Genomic DNA, 19,590 nt, shown 5'->3' on the forward strand with positions numbered 1-19,590 from the left:
GTCCAAGCAAAATACTGGAGTGGGTTGCCGTTTCCTCCTCCAGGGGATCTTCCTGACCCAGGGATCCAACCTGCATCTCCTGGACCTCCAGCATTGGCAGGCAGATTCTTTACCACTGAGCTTTCTGGGAAGCCTGGGGAGCACAACGGCAAGTAACTATGACAGCAGAGTATCTAATGTCCTTACTGAGTTTTGGTTTGCATCCTGGCGAGCAGTCTTCTGTGAGTGGCACTATGCCACTGTGTTGTGAATTTAGAGTTTGTGGATGGAGCACCTGTCTTTGGTTTGTGATATGCTTGTCCACTAAGTTTCTACAAAGAGAAGTGCTATGTTTGTCACCCAGGATTTGGACTACATCACTAGTGCCTAGTCTGTTTGCTTTCTGGATCTTCTCCCTATCTCCACCTTATCACTGGCCAAAACATAGACCAAAACTCTGTCCCTTTGTCATTCCTTGTATATTACCTTTGTTATATTTTGCTTCAGTCCTCTTGACTTTATGTTAAACAAGGTTTCCCTGAGTTTGAAAGTCAACAGTCCTTTGAGCTGAATCCAAATTCCTAACAGCAATGCATACTGGAATTTTAATTTCTGTCCTTATTGTATATAATGACTAAGCCATTGCCAATATCATTTTGGAAAAAATAGAATTGAAGGATTTCTAGAAAAAATATTATTCCCAAATAAATGTCATTTCCTTAAGGAAAGATTTTCTGCTGAAGTGTATCATATAAATAGAGGACTTTAACTTTTAATCAAGTTAATGGCCATGTTTATGATGTTGCTATACAAGAATTTATGTAAGAAAAAAAGACTTGCTAATGAAACTATAGGAATTTAAACAATGGAAATGTTTTAGTAAGTGGGATAAAAATGCAAAAATAGTTCAAGTAATATCCTAAAATTTGATCAGTACTAAGAACTTAGACTAGGTTGATACGATATTCTTGATTTTATCGTGGTTTTAAAATAGTGTTAATATAAAATTATAAAGTATAGTTTTAGATCTCAGTTGTGCAGACATAGAGTTCTATTTTTATAGACAACTGACACTAAAGGCTGAATTATTTTAGAAGAATATCAGGACTGCAAACATATAAACAAATATATTTGATGAAATTGAATCGTAATGGCTGGGGTTGATCTTGTAATTTTTAAAATATTTAAAAAATATTTTGCAATTTTTCTGTTATTTTCTGATCATCTTAACTCTAAAAAATCTATATGTTCATCTCATACATTAGATCCAATAAAGACAAAATTGTATCAGAAAAAAATTAATAATCTTTGTATTTATTTAAGCCAACATAATCAAATATGAAATATATGTTATATATGCCTTGTGTTAGAGAAAATATATGTTAGAGAAATATATGCCTTGTGTTAGAGAAAAATTAATATACAGTTCTTATTATATAATTCAGTGTGCAAATCATTAAGAAAAAGAAATAACAAAAATAAAAAAAGTGAAGAGGCAATTAATTTAAGAGGGAAGAACTAGGTAAATGTTCTTAATCTTGCTAAAAGAAAGATAAAAATTTATTTAGTTATATTGGCAAAAATTATAGCAATTCATAATAGCACTGCTGAAAGTTGTTGGGATGTGCACATTAATAAAAGTATTAGTTTAAATTAATATTTAAATGTATATTTATTTATTTATTTATTTATTTTTTATCCAGAGGCCAGTCGGGCTCCCGCTGCCGCGACACGGTCTCGTCACCAGGTCCGGCTTCCGTGGTTTCCGGGTAGAAAAAAACGCCACGGCCAACGCCGCCTTGACCTCCGACACCTCTATATTTATTTTGACTTGCAGGGAAAGGTTTCTCATTGCAAGTATACTTTTGAAATTTTTTAAATTGAAATATTATTTATTTATGATGTGTTATCATCAAGTATACAGCAAAGTGATTCAGTTCTACATATATATATATAGTTTTTTAGAATCTCTTCTATTATAGGTTATTGCAAGATACTGTAAGTATAGTTCCTTGCACTATACAGTAGGTCCTTGTTGGTTATCTATTTTAACTATTTTATATGTAGTTCAGTTCAGTCGCTCAGTTGTATCCAACTCTTTGTGACCCCATGAACCACAGCACGCCAGGCCTCCCTGTCCATTACCAACTCCCGGAGTTTATCCAAACTCATGTCCATTGAGTTGGTGATGCCATCTAACCATCTTATCCTCGGTTGGCCCCTTCTTCTCCTGCTTCAATCTTTCCCAATATCAGGGTCTTTTCAAATGAGTCAGCTCTTTGCATCAGGTGGCCAAAGTATTGGAGTTTCAGCCTTGACATCAGTGCTTCCAATGAACACCCAGGACTGATCTCTTTTAGGATGGACTTCTTGGATTTCCTTGCAGTCCACGGGACCATAGTTCAAAAGCATCAATTCTTCAGTGCTCAGCTTTCTTTATAGTCCAACTCTCATATCCATACATGACTACTGGAAAAACCATAGCTTTGACCAGACAGAACTTTGTTGACAAAGCAATGTCTCTGCTTTTTAATATGCTGTCTAGGTTGGTCATATATGTAGTAGCATGAATAATGTAATCCCAAACTCCCACTCCCTTTCCCCTTTGGTAACCACAAGTTTGTTTTCAAATGGAGTCTATTTCTGTTTTTTAAATAAATTCATTTGTATCACTTTTTTAGGATTTTACATATAAGAAGTATCATATTTGTCTTCTCTATCTGACTTCTCTTAGGATGATAATCTCTAGGTCCATCCATGTTGCTGCAAATAGCATTATTTCATTCTCTTTTATGGTTGAATTATATTCCATTGTGTATACGTATCACATCTTTATTCATATTCATCTGTTGATGGACATTAGGTTGCTTCCACGTCTTGGCTAGCTGCTATGAACACTGGGGCCATGTATCTTTCTGAATTATTGTTCTCTCCAGAAATGGCAACCCACTCCAGTATTCTTGCCTGGAAAATCCCATGGAAGGAGGAGCCTGTTAGGCTACAGTCCAAAGAGTCGGACATAAATGAACGACTTCACTCACCAGATACATGCCTAGGAATGGGGTCACTGGATTATATGATAGTTTTATTTTTAGTATTTTAAGGACTCTCCATGCTATTCATCATAATGGTTGGAACAATTTACATTCCCACTAACAGTGTGGAAGAGTTCCTTTTTCTCCACACCCTCTCCAGCATTTATTATTCATAGCCTTTTTGAAAATGGGTATTCTGACTGGTGTGAGGTGATACCTCATGGACATTTTGACTTGCATTTTTCTAATAATTAGAAGTGTTGAGTATCTTTTCATGTGCCTATTGGCCACGTGTAAGTCTTCTTTGGAGAAATGTCTATTTAGATCATCAGTCCTTTTTTATTTATTTATTTATTTATTTATTTTTTCTTCTTTTTTTTAAATTTTATTTTATTTAACTTTACAATATTGTATTGGTTTTGCCATATATCAAAATGAATCTGCCACAGGTATACATGTGTTCCCCATCCTGAACCCTCCTCCCTCCTCCCTCCCCATACCATCCTTCTGGGTCGTCCCAGTGCACCAGCCCCAAGCATCCAGTATCGTGCATCGAACCTGGACTGGCAACTCATTTCATATATGATATTATACATATTTCAATGCCATTCTCCCAAATCATCCCACCCTCTCCCTCTCCCACAGAGTCCAAAAGACTAAGGAGACATACAGATGGCTAACAAACACATGAAAAGATGCTCAACATCACTCATTATCAGAGAAATGCAAATCAAAACCACTATGAGGTACCATTTCACGCCAGTCAGAATGGCTGCGATCCAAAAGTCTACAAGCAATAAATGCTGGAGAGGGTGTGGAGAAAAGGGAACCCTCTTACACTGTTGGTGGGAATGCAAACTAGTACAGCCACTATGGAGAACAGTGTGGAGATTCCTTAAAAAACTGGAAATAGAACTGCCTTATGATCCAGCAATCCCACTGCTGGGCATACACACTGAGGAAACCAGAGTTGAAAGAGACACATGTACCCCAATGTTCATCGCAGCACTGTTTATAATAGCCAGGACATGGAAGCAACCTAGATGTCCATCAGCAGATAATGGATAAGAAGCTGTGGTACATATACACAATGGAGTATTACTCAGCCATTAAAAAGAACACATTTGAATCAGTTCTAATGAGGTGGATAAAACTGGAGCCTATTATACAGAGTGAAGTAAGCCAGAAAGAAAAACACCAATACAGTATACTAACGCATATATATGGAATTTAGAAAGATGGTAACAATAACCCTGTATACGAGACAGCAAAAGAGACACTGATGTATAGAACAGTCCTTTTTTATCTTAATTGGGTTATTTGCTTTTTTGATGTTAAGCTTTATATGTTATTTGTATATTTTGAAAATGAATCCATTGTTGGTAGCATTGTTTGCAAATATTTTCCCTCATTCTGTATTTTATCTTTTTGTTTATGGTTTCCTTGACTGTGCAAAAGCTCTTAAGTTTAATTAGGTCCCATTTGTTTATTATTGCTTTTATTTCCATTACTCTAGGAGAAAGCTCTAAAAGAATATTGTTGCAATCTATGTCAAATCATTCTCAGAAGTCAGAGGATGCAGCTCAAGGAGACAATCTGCTGAATAAATCTGTATGTCTCTTATGTCTTGGGATCCCAGGGATTTCTAAACTGTCATATTAGCCCACACACAGCCTTTACAAATTTGTTAGAATTTCAGTTGTGTTCCTCTTACTCACACTAGGGCTGCCACTTCAGTGCCCAGTGCTCTGGCAAAACAGAATTTCTTAGGTCTCATCTCTCCTTGGAAGGGCTTGATGATCTCTAGAATTCAGCTCACCTCAATTGCTTTTGATTGCATTTCTCCAACGAGCTGAAATAAATGTATGATTTTGAATATTGCAAGACTTTTTTTTTTTCTCAGTGTAAGAGTGAAATTCTCACAAGGCTTCTACTTAAGCAGAACTCCTGCATTTTGGAGTCTTCCCAGGTGGGGCTAGTGGTAAAGAACCCATCTGTCAATGCAGAAGACATAAGAAATGGGGGTTTGCTCCCTGAATAGGGAAGATCCCCTGAAGGAGGGCGTGGCAACCCACTCCAGTATTCTTGCCTTGAGAATCCCATGGACAGAGGAGATTGGTGGGCTACAGTCCACAGGGTTGCAAAGAGTGGGACATGACTGAGTAACTTAGCATGCACACATACACACACACATACACACACACACCTGCATTTTTATATATGAAATGCCTTGATCACCACCGTAAAAAGGACACTTCTTTTGCCATTTTATCTGGGATATGACAATACACAATAGAGAAAAAGTAAAAATCTCAAAGCCTTTTTCTCTCCTTACTCCAGTATATGTTTTGAAAAGGGAGGCATAGCAACAGGAAGTCATATGCCATAAATCTTGTTTTCCCTAACTTTTCTATTTTTGGAGTTTCCCTGGTGGCTCAGATGGTAAAGCATCTGCCTGCAATGCAGGAGACCTGGCTTCAATCTTTTCACTTGCATTTTCTTTCACTTTATGTTTTAAGGTCTACTGAAACCTCCAGATAGATCTGGGCCAATAAAGAACATGAGAGGGATAGCCCTCTCTAGCCCATTGGGAAAACTGACTGCAGGTTTTGGAGGAAACCTCATCAAAGGCCCTTCTAATATGGTGTGGTGTGGACAAGGCTAAAAAGATGAATCTGAGGTAGCAATCATGCTTCCCACTGGGAATAGAAAGAAGTACAGTTGCTGGATGAGGAGACACCTGGCAATACAATAAATCATCTGTAGTGAGGGATTGCACAATTACTAAATGTCAGACAGCTCCTCGACATTTAACGATATGGAAAGGAAAGCCTGCTGGCTATGCTGGTTCTCTCTGTGCAAGCAGGGAGTGAAGGACCTGCCATTCTACTTCCTTCAAGAAAGAAAAATCTCATTTCAAATAGACCGTAATAGAATACACAGAAGAACTGTACAAAAAAGATCTTCACGACCCAGATAATCACGATGGTGTGATCACTGACCTAGAGCCAGACATCCTGGAATGTGAAGTTAAGTGCGCCTTAGAAAGCATCACTACGAACAAAGCTAGTGGAGGTGATGGAATTCCAGTTGAGCTATTCCAAATCCTGAAAGATGATGCTGTGAAAGTGCTGCACTCAATACGCCAGCAAATTTGGAAAACTCAGCAGTGGCCACAGGACTGGAAAAGGTCAGTTTTCATTCCAATCCCAAAGAAAGGCAATGCCAAAGAATGCTCAAACTACCACACAATTGCACTCATCTCACATGCTAGTAAAGTAATTCTCAAAATTCTCCAAGCCAGGCTTCAGCAATATGTGAACTGTGAACTTCCAGATGTTCAAGCTGGTTTTAGAAAAGGCAGAGGAACCAAAGATCAAATTGCCAACATCCACTGGATCATCGAAAAAGCAAGAGAGTTCCAGAAAAGCATCTATTTCTGCTTTATTGACTAGGCCAAAGCCTTTGACTGTGTGGATCACAATAAACTGTGGAAAATTCTGAAAGAGATGGGAATACCAGACCACCTGATCTGCCTCTTGAGAAATTTGTATGCAGGTCAGGAAGCAACAGTTAGAACTGGACATGGAACAACAGACTGGTTCCAAATAGGAAAAGGAGTATGTCAAGGCTGTATATTGTCACCCTGCTTATTTAATTTCTATGCAGAGTACATCATGAGAAACGCTGGACTGGAAGAAACACAAACTGGAATCAAGATTGCCGGGAGAAATATCAATAACCTCAGATATGCAGATGACACCACCCTTATGGCAGAAAGTGAAGAGGAACTCAAAAGCCTCTTGATGAAAGTGAAAGTGGAGAGTGAGAAAGTTGGCTTAAAGCTCAACATTCAGAAAACGAAGATCATGGCATCCAGTCCCATCACTTCATGGAAAATAGATGGGGAAACAGTGGAAACAGTGTCAGACTTTATTTTGGGGGGCTCCAAAATCACTACAGATGGTGACTTCAGCCATGAAATTAAAAGACGCTTACTCCTTGGAAGGAAAGTTATGACCAACCTAGATAGCATATTAAAAAGCAGAGACATTACTTTGCCGACAAAGGTCCGTCTAGTCAAGGCTATGGTTTTTCCTGTGGTCATGTATGGATGTGAGAGTTGGACTGTGAAGAAGGCTGAGTGCTGAAGAATTGATGCTTTTGAACTGTGGTGTTGGAGAAGACTCTTGAGAGTCCCTTGGACTGCAAGGAGATCCAACCAGTCCATTCTGAAGGAGATCAGCCCTGGGATTTCTTTGGACGGAATGATGCTGAAGCTGAAACTCCAGTACTTTGGCCACCTCATGCGAAGAGTTGACTCATTGGAAAAGACTCTGATGCTGGGAGGGATTGGGGGCAAGAGGAGAAGGGGATGACAGAGGATGACATGGCTGGATGGCATCACTGACTCGATGGATGTGAGTCTGAGTGAACTCCGGGAGTTGGTGATGGACAGGGAGGCCTGGCGTGCTGTAATTCATGGGGTCGCAAAGAGTCGGACAGGACTGAGCGACTGATCTAATCTGATAAGTAGGTAGATGTAACAGCGTCCAAAGAATGTTTCACAACTGTAACAATTTAAAAATAAATGCATTTTTACTTAGGCCTTATGCATGAGAAAGGCATTTGGGGCAGGATTTAGTTCAAGTACCCTCTGCATATAGAGTGGTTTGAAACTATTTTGAGATCTTGGTTAATTTAGAACAAATAGAACACTCTTTTGATGCATAAACTTAAAAACAGTCACTTCTAAAATAATCTTATGCACATATTCAGACCTCTACCAAACATCAGTGCCATTGAGCTATCAATATTATTCATGACCCAGGAGATAGTCCTCTGAGTTTCAGCAGTAATGACAGTAGGAAAAATGAGAAAATAAACCAAAGGTTGTAGAGAACCAGGAAATAAACCAAAGGTATAAACCAGAAAGAAAGATGGCTCTTTTTTTTTTTTTTTTTTTTGAAGATTTTATACATGAAACTGAACCCCACTGAAGCTGAAGAACAGGTGGGATGAATTTCAAAAAGGAAACCATCAGCACAATAAAGAAACAAACACAGAGTGGTAGATTTTAAAATGAGAGTTTACATGTGGTTCCTGCTTATAGTAGAAGTGCCAAAAATATTAACTGTAGTAAGAACAGTATAGGTGAAAGACGACTGATAATCAGGGGTGATGGAAAGTGGGGGTACGAGGATGCACGAGGATGAGGAGTAAAAGTAACGTGGCAGCCCAGGTATAACCAGTGAGAAATCTGCAGAGTTTGCCATAACATTTAAAAAATCCTGATCCGAAAACCTGCCATCCACTACCCCATGCCTGAACCATCAGTAAACGAGCAGAATATATTGTTCTTCATATAACAGTTCCTCACATCAACAAGATATTTCAGGTAGTTCAGGCTATGAAACCATGAATAGTACAGCATTTCCTGTGACACAAGGACAAGTGAAGGCAAAATACAATGAAACACTGTTGCCTGCACAGTAGGATGTATAGAAGATGTTAGAACATAATAACATAAGGTAAAGTTACAAATAATTTAAGCAAGAGAAAAAAAACGCTCAGTTTAAAGATCAAGCAGATAAATTTAAATGCGTCAATCCATATATTTTATTGAAAAAAAGAGTTAATAGGGTGATTGGTAAAATCTATTTACAGAACAGGAACAAATGCTTGAAAAAGTGAAAATATTAAAAAATGTATTTGTAATTAAGATCAAGGACATTTCAAAGTATTACACATTCTCAGTTGTCACCATGTGCCTTTTGTTGCTAGAGAGTTGTAGAGAGAAACCAGAAGAAGCAAAGAAATTATCACTAGGTAATGTTACTGCTGCTACTGCTGCTAAGTCGCTTCAGTCGTGTTCGACTCTGTGCGACCCCATAGACGGCAGCCCACAAGGCTCCCCCATCCCTGGGATTCTCCAGGGAAGAACACTGGAGTGGGTTGCCATTTCCTTCTCCAATGCATGAAAGTGAAAAGTGAAAGTGAAGTTGCTCGGTCGTGTCCTACGCTCAGTGACCCCATGGACTGCAGCCTTCCAGGCTCCTCCATCCATGGGATTTTCCAGGCAAGAGTACTGGAGTGGGGTGCCATTGCCTTCTCCTAGGTAATGTTCAATTTAGTTCAGTTCAGTCGCTCAGTCGTGTCTGACAAATTTGAGACCTGATGAACTGCAGCACACCAGGCCTCCCTGTCCATCACCAACTCCTGGAGTCCACTCAAACCCATGTCCATCAAGTCAGTGATGCCACCCAGCCATCTCATCCTCTGTCATCCCCTTTCCTCCTGCCTTCAATCCTTCCCAACATCAGGGTCTTTTCCAGTGAGTCAACTCTTGGCATCAGTTGGCCAAAGTATTGGAGTTTCATCTTCAACATCAGTTCTTTCAATGAACACCAGGACTGATCTCCTTGAGGATGGACTGGTTGGATCTCCTTGCAGTCCAAGGGACTCTCAAGAGTCTTCTCCAACACCACAGTTCAAAAGCATCAATTCTTCTCCGCTCAGCTTTCTTCACAGTCCAACTCTCACATCCATACATGACCACTGGAAAAACCATAGCCTTGACTAGATGGGCCTTGCTTGGCAAAGTAATGTCTCTGCTTTTTAATATGCTATCTAGGTTGGTCATAACTTTCCTTCCAAGGAGTAAGCATCTTTTAATCATGGCTGCAATCACCATCTGCAGTGATTTTAGAGCCCCCCCCCCCAAATAAAGTCTGACACTATTTCCACTCTTTCCCCATCTATTTCCCATGAAGTGATGGGACCAGATGCCATGATCTTCGTTTTCTGAATGTTGAGCTTTAAGCCAACATTTTCACTCTTATCTTTCACTTTCATCAAGATGCTCTTAGTTCTTCCTCACTTTCTGCCATAAGGGTGGTGTCATCTGCATATCCGAGGTTATTGATATTTCTCCTAGCAATCTTGATTTCAGCTTGTGCTTCTTCCAGCCAGCCTTTCTCATGATGTACTCTGCATATAAGTTAAATAAGCAGGGTGACAATATACAGCCTTGACGTATTCCTTTTCCTATTTGGAACCAGTCTGTTGTTCCGTGTGCAGTTCTAACTGTTGCTTCCTGACCTGCATATAGGTTTCTCAAGAGGTAATGTTAGTACTTTCTAATTTATTAATTAGATATTAATATTAATTAGTTTATAAATTAGTATTGCTAATTCAATAAGAAAAAGATAATATTCTCAAAGAAAGAGTGGGCAAAACTTATAATGTGAAAATGCAATAATAAAGAACACAGATGGCCAATAAATTTATAGGGCTTTCCAACACTGGCTCAATGGTTAAGCATCCACCTGCCAATGCAGGAGACACAAGAGATGTGGGTTCAATCTCTGGGTTGAGAATATCTCCTGGAGAAGGAAATGGTAACCCATTCCAGTATTCTTACCTAGGAAATCCCACGGGCAGAAGTTCCTGGCAGGCTAGAGTCCATGGGGTTGTGAAAGTCAAAACTGACTTAGTGACTAAACAATAAACTTATAAAAGTGTTTGTCATCACAAGGAAAAACTAAAACTATGATTTATCAAATCAGAAAAAAATGTAAATACTACCTGTCCAGTGTTAGCCCTAGACTGGGGAAATAAACACTTTCATTAACAGCTATATTATAAATTTAAATATTTCATTGCAATTTGACAGTGTGTATCAAAAGCCTTAAATGTGTTCATAACCTTGTGTCCAGAAATCTCAATAAGAGAAATAAGTTTAAGAAACCTAATTGAGCAAGAGTGACAATATAGAATGGCACATAGAAAAGCTGGAGAAAGTTGTAATTGAATTTTAATTTTGTTTTCTCTTCCTGTCCAAATGCTGATTTAAGATAATTCCTGATTCCCTTCTCCAAGATTAGCTAGCCCGTAGGAAAAACATCAGGAAAAAATAGAAAATCGGAGAAATCCCTGAGGTGACTGTATGAAGATGGCGTGGCTTTTACCTGGAGTAGGATCCAACCTGGAGGTGAGGAAAAAAAAAACAAAACACAGTGTCAATTCCTGCCACTTTTTAAGAAAGAAAATCAGAGCAGTGCAAAAGCCCTTGTTTAGAAGTAGCTAAGGAAAACAGGCCACCTCATGCGAGGCCATGTGAAGAGTTGACTCATTGGAAAAGACTCTGATGCTGGGAGAGATTGGGGGCAGGAGGAGAAGGGGATGACAGAGGATGAGATGGCTGGATGGCATCACTGACTCGATGGACGTGAGCCTGAGTGAACTCCGGGAGTTGGTGATGGACAGGGAGGCCTGGTGTGCTGCAATTCATGGGGTCGCAAAGAGTCTGAACTGAACTGAACTGAAGGAAAACAGGAGGAGATGGATTAACTTCTGGAAGTCACATCCTCGCCTTTCCTCTTTCAAACTACCAGGGCTGAGGAACTACAATTGCCCAGTGGGAAGGTTGGTGGTCAACCTGTCTTAACAGACTCAAGTTCAAACTGGAAACAGCTGACTCCAAGTTTCCGAAAAACAACTTATACAAACATCTTACTGTTTAGGCTGTGTGAGGCTTTGAGGACATATAAGTTTTTGTAAAAGAAAAAAAAAATAGTGAGCTTGATCATTGAAAGCAAGTTACAGTTCATTATTTGTTAAGTAAATCATAGTTTAATGGATCTAATTGATGACTACCCTCAATTTTATGGTTCACATACTTTACCTTTGGTATTTTTCTAAGACAAAAATAAATTTTATCAAGGTGTTTAGTCTTATTCATTTGACTGCATAAACTTCATAGATCTATTGTGTCGTCTCTTAAAATTCTTCTTTCTCTTGTTTAGGATGTGAGTGTGTGCATGCTAAGTCTCTTCAGTCATGTCCCATGGACTGTTGCCCACTAGGCTCCTCTGTCCATGGGGATTCTCCAGGCAAGAATACTGGAGTGGGTTTCTATACCTTCCTTCCAGGGCATCTTCCTGACCCAGGGATTGACCCAGGGATCTCTTATGTCTCCTGCAATGTCAGTTGGGTTCTTTACTACTAGCATGGTTCTTTACCACTAGAATGCCTCATTGAAAACTCATTCAATCTTCTGAAATCTAAAGCCTTTAGTTTCATTACAGAAACTTTGTGTTTGATTATAGGATTTGGCTCAGACTCTACTTAAAGTTATATAATGCATATATGGGAAAAGGAGTACGTCAAGGCTGTATATTGTCACCCTGCTTATTTAACTTATATGCAGAATACATCATGAGAAACGCTGGGCTGGAAGAAGCACAAGCTGGAATCAAGATTGGTGGGAGGAATATCAATAACCTCAGATATGCAGATGACACCACCCTTATGCCAGAAAGTGAAGAGGAACTCAAAAGCCTCTTGATGAAAGTGAAAGTAGAGAGTGAAAAAGTTAGCTTAAAGCTCAACATTCAGAAAACTAAGATCATAGCATCTGGTCCCATCACTTCATGGGAAATAGATGGGGAAACAGTGGAAACAGTGTCAGACTTTATTTTTTAGGCTCCAAAATCACTGCAGATGGTGACTGCAGCCATGAAATTAAAAGATGCTTACTCCTTGGAAGGAAAGTTATGACCAACCTAGATAGCATATTAAAAAGCAGAGACATTACTTTGCCAACAAAGGTACATCTAGTCAAGGCTATGGTTTTTCCAGTAGTCATGTATGGATGTGAGAGTTGGACTGTGAAGAAGGCTGAGCGCCAAAGAATTGATGCTTTTGAACTGTGGTGTTGGAGAAGACTCTTGAGAGTCCCTTAGACTGCAAGGAGATCCAACCAGTCCATTCTAAAGGAGATCAGCCCTGGGTTTTCTTTGGAAGTAATGATGCTAAGGCTGAAACTCCAGTCCTTTGGCCACCTCATGTGACGAGTTGACTCATTGGAAAAGACTCTGATACTGGGAGGGATTGGGGACAGGAGGAAAAGGGGACGACACTGAACTGAACTGTCCAAATAAAAGGATTAAGGACTATATAAAGTATCTAAAAACAGTGCCTGCTCAGATTATGTATTCTGCTATTTGTACAATAAATGGTGTCACTGCTTAAACATATGGAAAGCCAGTACATAACAGAAGCACAGACAGTAAGAAAACAAATCACTGAAATTAAGCCAGAATCTTAATACATTTAATCTTATAATAATCTTGTTTGAAACAAGGATAAATGATCATGAGAAGGAACCAACTATATATCTTGGAAAAACTGAAGTGAACAAATGGGCTGAATATTCAAATAAACACAGCTAATCAAACAAGTGATCTGGAAGTAAGCTAAGAAGTTCTCTGGCAAAAGAATAAAGAAATGGTCTTTAAAACTTAAAACATGGAGTTGCAACAAAAGATCTAATTAGAGTTCCAAGAGGAAAGAAATCAAGAGATCTATTATAGTGAAATTTTAAAGCATTAAGGATGAAAAAGTTTGCCATTAAGTCATCATTTAAGGAAAACTGATGTATTAATTTTGGGGGGCTCCAAGATCACTGCAGATGGTGATTTTAGCTATGAAATTAAAAGACAATTACTCTTTGGAAGGAAAGTTATGACCAACCTAGATAGTATATTGAAAAGCAGAGATATTACTTTGCCAACAAAGGTCTGTCTAGTCAAGGGTATGGTTTTTCCAGTGGTCATGTATGGATGTGAGAGTTGGACTATAAAGAAAGCTGAGCGCCGAAGAACTGATGCTTTTGAACTGTGGTTTTGGAGAAGACTCTTGAGAGTCCCTTGGACTGCAAGGAGATCCAACTAGTCTATCCTAAAGGAGATCAGCCCAGGGTGTTCATTGGAAGGACTGATGCTAAAGCTGAAACTGCAATACTTTGGCCACCTCACGTGAAGAGTTGACTCATTGGAAAAGACTGTGATGCTGGGAGGGGTTGGGGGCAGGAGGAGAAGGGGACGACAGAGGATGAGATGGCTGGATGGCATCACTGACTCGATGGATGTGAGTCTGAGTGAACTCCGAGAGTTGGTGATGGACAGGGAGACCTGGCGTGCTGCAATTCATGGGATCGCAAAGAGTCAGACACGAGTGAGTGACTGAACTGAACTGAACTGAATGCATATATAATTTTTTATATCCTGAAATGTAAATGACAACTTGATAGGATATAAAATCCTAAGATTTAAGGCTTTTTCCTTCAATTCTTTGAAAAGTCTACTCCATTGTCCTTTTTTTCAATTACTGGTAAAATATCTAAGTCATTTGATTATTGTGTGTGATTCTGATTTTCCTATCTGCAAGTTTTTAGAATGTACTTGATTTTTTTATATTTTTGAACTTACCTTTCTAAAACCTGAAAAATATCTGTTTTCTAAATTACTAATGTGTTTCTATCTGTTGTGTATTGCCATGCTACAAATCGCCCCTAAACTTAGCAGCTTATAACAACATTCATGGTGAACTCAGTCTGTGGGCCAGCAATTTGTGTTAGGCTCTGCTGGACAGATTTTCTGTTGATCTTGCCTTGGCTCACTAATGTGATTTTAGTAATCTGGAGGCTGGATTGAAGATGGATGATATAGAACAACCTCAATTTTGGTGATTGGCTTCTGTAATCTAATTTTCTACCTTGTGTCTCTTCAGCAGGGTAGATGGAGCTTGTTCACAAGACGTGTGCTTTCTTAAAGGGCAAGAGCAGAAGGCATCTTAAGGTCTAGGCTGGGAATTCACTCAGCAATGCTTTTACTATATTCTATGGTCAAAGCAAATCACCTACCAGTCCAGTTTAAGAAGTAGAGAGGTAGACTCTAGCCCTTTATGGGCGGAGCTGCACAGATCGTGTGGCCATTTTATATCTAGCACAGTGATATTATCCATATAGGATTATGGATCTGCTTAATCCCAAGAGGGTGAGTATCAAGTTTATCAAGGAAAATATTCCTGTTTCTACTGGAGTGTCTAATTCTAAGAATTCATTTTGAGATAACGAATGACAGAAAATAAGGAGAAACACCAGCAGTAAGGTTTTTAATAGATAATTTTAAAAGAAGAATTATTGTCAAGAATGTACAGCAATCAATTCTTGTTAATGATGGAGAAATAGAGATGAAAGTAAATAGAAATGGTGATGTTGTAGGAATTTATGAACAGTGTTCAGTGAGGTAGTTTCCATCTTGGGGAGTCTGCTTTGTAGTTTATGAGCTGTAAGTGAACAAGTCTACCCAGAAACTATTCTCCATGGAAAAAAGTGTTGAAGGGAAGATAAAGCAATGGAAAAGGAGGGACAGTCCATGAAGGGAGTGAGGACTATATTTGTTGATTATTTAAAATGAATCAGGGGACACAATGGAAAGAGCTCAAAGAAGATTCAGTGTAGCAGAAGAAAGGTGAGCCAAGGTTCAAGCATTTTGAAGGAAACTATTTGTGCTTGAGAATATTTGATACAATTACCCCTCCCCATTTTTTTCTGACAGAGTGATGTCTCTAGCTGTTGATTGTGATCAACAAAGGATGTGAAGACCTTGAAAAAAATTTTTGTTTGGCTAGTAAAGAAAGGAGAATCAACATAATTGTACATAAATAAGTTGATTCAATGACCTGGCAGCTTAGAACTGGCAACATGTCAAAAAAGAGTAATCCACCTTTGTACAAAGATGAGTTGCATTGAACTCTGAGTTATTGTAGTTATCTCAAGGCAAAACCACACTGAAGTTGGAAAAAGTCTTTAGTTCAAGAGGAGAGGGGCAAGTGGCTGCCATTCCAAGGATCAGTCTGAAAACAGTTAAACGTTTCCTCTATGACTGGATGAATGTGGTCTTGGGAACCCACATGTGTCTCAAGCCACACCAAACACCTGACAGCCACCTTTCAGTTTCCTCTTTCCATTCACCTACCATGCACCTGCCTGTAAGCTAAAAATAATATTATTTAATATTGTTTCTAACAGAGAAGACTGTCTCCTGAATTGGCAGGCCGGTTCTTTACCACTAGTGCCACCTGGGGAGCCCATAATTGCATAAAACCTGCTAATAGGGAAATCCTGAAAGATCTCTAGGAGATCAGCCCACTAACCTACTACATGCTCAGCCTCGAGCAATCTCTAGGTGACTTCATCAAACAATTTCTAGGGTTTTTCCAAAACACTGATTGGAACAAAATTCAGGCTTGCACACAAAATCCTGTTAGCTAAAGAAAATCACCCTGTCAATAATTCCACAAGGAATGCTGCCCTTAAAGGTACCATTAGCAGCCAAATCTCCATTATGGTCCAAAGGGATATTTTCCCAAATGATAACATAGAAAAATGACTTGAGAAGCCCAACAGTTGGCCTCAGGAAAAGAAATACAAGGTTGTAAATTTCACAATTGTTCATTTGTTAAAAAGAGAAAGCTCTGATTTGACCAAACAACAACCTAGTCATACTGGAGACTCTAAAATTCCCAGTCCTCCCCACTGAACATGCAATAAACTCCTGATCTATTGTCAAAATGATAAACTTCATGAATCAGTTTTGGTGAAGAAACATTAATAAGATCACAAAAAGTGCCTCCTTCTTTATAGCCAAACTATTCTCACTTCCTGTTGATTTTTCCTCTGAAGAATATTTTTCTTGGCTTCGACGGCAGGAAATACATCATGCCCAATAACACTGACCAAAACCTGTTATTTCCTTTTTTTTTTTTTGGTATCCATTTTTTTCCAGAATAAAATTAATGTTATATCTTTTACTATTCAAACTAACTTCTTCAGGAGACATAAGAGATGTGTGTTCAATCCTTTGGCTAGGAAGATCCCCTGGAGGAGGGCATGGCAACCCACTCCATTATTCTTACTTGGAGAAAACCTATGTACAGAGGAGCCTGGTGGGATACAGTCCACGGGATCGCAAAAAGTTGGACATGACTGAAGCAACTTAGCATGTACATACTAATTTCAAACTCCATCCTTTAACTCATTCTATTTCTTTATTCATGGATATTTTTCTTTTCAGTCCATCAACATTTACTCTTTTTTCAAGATTCATTTCCTATCTTATTCTATTCCCAGATTATTCCAGCTCACAACACACTCACTTTTGTCCAATATTTTATGCCTTAGCCTCTTATTGTCCTCTGATTGTATAGTTCTAACTCTTCTTAACCAATTGGAAGATCTTCAAGGGAAAGCATTATCCTGACTCAGACTTTCAATAGTCTCTTTCCAATTCCAACATCCTTTTCAATTAAAATCCTGCTAAGCAATGAGAATGAATGAATATTGACATGTACAAGTAGATTGCTGAATCTCAAAATAATTATAACTGAAATAAACCAGACAAAAAAGAGCACACAACAGCTTGAAATCTCTAGCTAATGTCTAATCTGCAGTGATATAAAGCAGATCAGTGGTGCCTGTGAAGTTGGGGAGTGGGGTGGGGTGAGGAGTTAGTGGTATGTGGGGGTCAGGGAGAGAGTGGACATCAGAGTAGGGAGGTTCTTGAAGGTAAGAACACAAAGGAGAAAAGAAATTTTTTAGAGTAATGCATGCAGTCATTATCTATGACGATTGGTCCAAAGCCACAAAACATATCAGATTTATTAGTAAATACACTTTTAAATGTGGAAATTTTTGTATGCTTATTATATATTAATAGAGCGATTAAAAACTCTACTAAATAAGCAAGAAGGAAACATTCAGAAGTCCTATTGCACAAGCATTATATCCTTGTTGTTAAATTAAACCTTAAGAGCCCAATTAAAATGCCTCAGTCTAAATTTAAAGATATTTCTTAAACAGGCCCTAACTGATCTTCCCAAATTTACTATCCATTACTTGTTTTACATTCCAATTCTCCCACCAATGTGGTAGTCTTGTTTCTGATACAACCTTCTGTCATTGCCATTTCTGTAATATTCTGGCTATGCCTTTACCATGTTCCTTGGTCACTACTTTCTTCTTATGTAGGGGATTCTCTGTGGTGTTGGAGAAGACTCTTGAGAGTCCCTTGGACTGCAAGGAGATCAAATCAGTCAGTCCTAAAGGAAATCAGTCCTGATTATTCATCAGAAGGAATGACTGAAGCTGACACTCCAATACTTTGGCCACCTGATGCGAAGAACTGACTCATTGGAAAAGACCCTGATGCTGGGAAAGAAGGGAAGGCAGGAGGAGAAGGGGACGACAGAGGAGGAGATGGTTGGATGACATCACTGACTCAATGGACATGAGTTTGAGCAAGCTCTGGGTGTTAGTGATGGACAAGGCAGCCTGTTGTGCTGCAGTCCTAGAGGTCACAGAGAGTCAGATATGACTGAGTGACTGTACTGAACTGAATTGAAGGGCTTCCCTGGTGGCTCAGAGGGTAAAGCATCTGCCTGCAATGCAGGAGACATGAGTTCAATCCCTAAGTCAGGAAGATCCCCTGGAGAAGGAAATGGCAACCCACTCCAGTACTCTGGCCTGGAAAATCCCATGGACAGAGAAGCCTGGTAGACTACAGTCCATGGGATCACAAAGAGTTGGACATGACTGAGCTACTTCACTTCACTTCACTTGATAGCTCAGTTGGTAAAGAATCCACCTGCAATGCAGGAGACCCTGGTGTGAGTCCTGGGCTGGGAAGATCCACTGGAGATGGGATAGGCTAAACACTCTAGTATTCTTGGGCTTCCCTTGTGGCTCAGCTGGTAAAGAATCCACCTGCAGTATAGGAGACCTGAGTTTGATCCCTGGGTTGGGAAGGTCCCCTGGAGAAGGGAAAGGCTACCCACTCCAGTATTCTGGCCTGGAGAATTCCATGGACTGTCTAACATACATGAGATTGGAACAAAAGCCTAATGGAGTGAATTGTGAATGCTAACACCAATCATAATGTATATTGTAAAATGTGCAATGAATTCTTGTACATTGTATAATGTACTCTTATATAATGAACTTTTGATCAATTTTAAGCTGTAACAACTTCACAAGGTGATGTTTATTCTATCATTCTCTAAAAAAGTATTGCTACATCTCCAGCCAATAATGTGTTAATCTCAGCCTATGGTTGACACTCTTTTCTGAGCTATTCTTGTACTTAGAGTCCTTATCTTATCTTTGAGGCTTATTGGTGAGATCGTCCCTGGTGGTTCAGATGGAAAGATTCCTTCTGCGGTGCAGGAGACCTGGGTTTGATCCTTGAGCTGGGAAGATTCCCTGGAAGAGGGCACTGTAACACATTCCAGTATTCTTGCCTGAGAATCTGCATGGGCAGAGGAGCCTGGCAGGCTACATTCCGTGGGTTGCAAAGAGTCAGATGTGACAGAGTGACTAAGCAGAGCCCAACACACCATTGAAAATCAGTTCAGTTCAGTTGCTCAGTCATGTATGACTCTTTGCTACCCCATGGACTGCAGCATGCCAGGCTTCCATGTCCATCACCAACTCCCAGAGCTTACTCAAACTCATGTCCATTGAATCAGTGATGTCATCCAACCACCTCATCCTCTGTCATCCCCTTCTCCTCCTACCTTCAATCTTTCCCAGCATCAGGGTCTTTTCCAATGAGTCAGTTCTTCTTATCACATGGCCAAAGTATTGGAGTTTCAGCTTCAGTATTAGTCCTTCCAATAATATTCAGGACTGATTTCCTTTAGGATGTATTTTAAGATGGCGGAGTAGAAGGAC

At 39.4% G+C, this 19,590-nt stretch overlaps 1 long non-coding RNA gene across 1 annotated transcript in view; it reads left to right on the forward strand.

Moving 5' to 3' along the window:
- Positions 1–19,590, forward strand: part of LOC133254005 (uncharacterized) — a 104,833-nt gene that overhangs the window by 39,494 nt on the left and 45,749 nt on the right. The window lies entirely within an intron of this gene.

The sequence above is a fragment of the Bos javanicus genome, chromosome 9 (genome assembly GCF_032452875.1).
Source record: "Bos javanicus breed banteng chromosome 9, ARS-OSU_banteng_1.0, whole genome shotgun sequence".
Classification (NCBI taxonomy): Eukaryota; Metazoa; Chordata; class Mammalia; order Artiodactyla; family Bovidae; genus Bos; species Bos javanicus.